This window comes from Austrofundulus limnaeus, unplaced genomic scaffold (assembly GCF_001266775.1).
Source record: "Austrofundulus limnaeus strain Quisiro unplaced genomic scaffold, Austrofundulus_limnaeus-1.0 Scaffold8, whole genome shotgun sequence".
Taxonomy (NCBI): Eukaryota; Metazoa; Chordata; class Actinopteri; order Cyprinodontiformes; family Rivulidae; genus Austrofundulus; species Austrofundulus limnaeus.
Genome location: NW_013952410.1, coordinates 3,716,555 through 3,718,817, shown reverse-complemented (window position 1 = coordinate 3,718,817; position 2,263 = coordinate 3,716,555).

The following is a 2,263-nucleotide window of genomic DNA, read 5'->3' as shown; positions in this document are numbered from 1 at the left end:
GATTCAAGCTTACCTGGATTTTCATGCCCCTCTCCTCTTCCTCGCAGATACAGCTGCCTCTTGGTACTCAGGGTCCCGCCGCCTTAGGTTTCTTTTTGTCTGAAACAATAAACTAATTTAACTTTGTATTTTTGCTTTGTGTGGTTGCTGAATACGTTTACATTCGACATCCGGGTTCTGACCTTAACAAAGAGTATGTATAGTTTGGACCCTGTGTGGATTAGAAAAAATTCACAATAAATACGTTTTAGTCAAAACCACTCTCTGGAACAAAATGGCAGCTTCACATCAGGGGCTGAAAATGTCCAAAGTGTTTTAGTTCATCCAGAGTGGGCTGGCTGTGTGGGTGTGAGCAGGTATATCACTGAGTGTGTCATTGTTCCAGGTTTGTGTGTTTGCGCGCGTAGGCGGTTTTGTTCGAAGAGACCAAATGTGAGGCGACTAACAGTTTCCTCGTTAAACAGACAGAAACTGTGTAAATATATGGATGTGCTCATGCACTTCTCATATGTGCAAGTGAAAAGCCTTTTCTTTTGTGCTCCTGTCTGCAGATGTAATTGTGTGTGGTTGTGTGTGGGTGGAGAGGCAGGTGGCTCTGACCAATCAATACGCCTGATAATTAGATCTGAGGGGTGTCGTTATGGTAGCCCCTCAGGCGAGCACCGCCTCCTCTTCCATAAAGAGCATCGTTGTCTCATCTCCTCGGAGTCGGCACAGCGCCTCATTGACCTTTGCAGCCAATGCACTTCTGACTGGACGCCATTTGTTGTTTCCACTGCATTTTCTCTTGTTTACAAGGCGGCATGTAAGCCACCAAAGTTTGTCTTTAGATTGCAGGCTGCAAGTTTCACTCAGTTTATTCTTTTGTTGTTGTTATGCAACTTTTTTTTTGGTACAGTTAGTAGTTTAGGATATAATAATGTATTTATTAATAAGAGATAATTCAAGCACAAAAACAGGCAGATCCTAATGTCCTCCTACATACATTTTTAGCTTTAAACACTTTAACACCTGAATTCTAATGAATATCAGTTCATTTCTGTGTCAACTTATTGTGGAATTACAATAAATTTCAGTTTAGGCATCATTTCCAGAACTTTCTACATATCAGTTAAGTATCTCTCTTAAAGGAGACATATAGACAATCAATTCTTTTAGCCATTAAATGCATTTTGTTGTGTGCTTGGAGTCAGTAGTGCAGAAAAGTTCAATTTAGTTTCTCCCGGTGCTGCGTTGACATTTTTACATTCTGTTTGGGTCATATTTTTCAACTTGTTCAGTTTTCTCTTTTTTCTACATTTTCTTAACTATTACCTCACAGAATTTGCGACAGAACTTCTAAATAAGGTCCGGATTTACCAACTACAATTTCATCATCTTCATTCTCCTGTGGCTCTGGGTCAGACTCTGGCATGGAAGGCTGGATGGACAAGTCTTCTGGTGTTGACATCTTCTAAACATAGGGCATAATTAGTGCTTTAATTTGTAAATAAAAGGTTTCTGCGATGTTATATCGCTATACAGTCGTAAACCCCTCTATCAGGCTACAATAGATTGCTCAGGAAGTTGGAGCGGGGCGGGGTGTGAAGCACCTCATTTAGATTTAAAGAGGTAGCCTCAAAATGAGTTGCTCTGAGACACACAGAAAAGTGATGAAAGTGGAGTTACAAAAAGGAGGAAGTCAGAGCAAAGCATTGCAGTTCTACTTTACACAGACCCCAGCTGAATGATCTGAATGTGAAAAAGAAGGATTTAAAAGCATCATACGTCTCCTTTAAGATGTATAAATTTTAGAGCCTGGCATGCGAATCCACTTTCAGAATAAACCGATAAATGGAGGAAGCTGGTAGATGGTTTCTTGCCCTTCTCCTCTCTGAGGCCTGCTGTCCCTCGTGGCATTAATCCCTCCCATGCTGCACATGATCGCTTGGATTATCACAAATAATTTGCAGGAAAAGCAAATGGCCTCTGCTGGCAAAGTGAAAGTGAGAAAGTGAACAGKGTGACTCAAAGTCACAGAAACCTCAGGGAATCATAGGTGCTTTGGAGATATTGGACATGAGAGCTTTGTGGTCCCTGTGGGCTGTTTGTGTGTGGACTTAAACATTTGGCAAAAAGAGTCAAAAAAGATGCTCCTCTTTAAATGTGTAACTTTTGTTAAACAACCACCCTTTTCTCAGTTGTTTAATATTAAAAAATACACAAAATTTTAGGAAATTGGCAAATGGACTGAATCAAACTGCTTCATCAGCACATTTTTCCA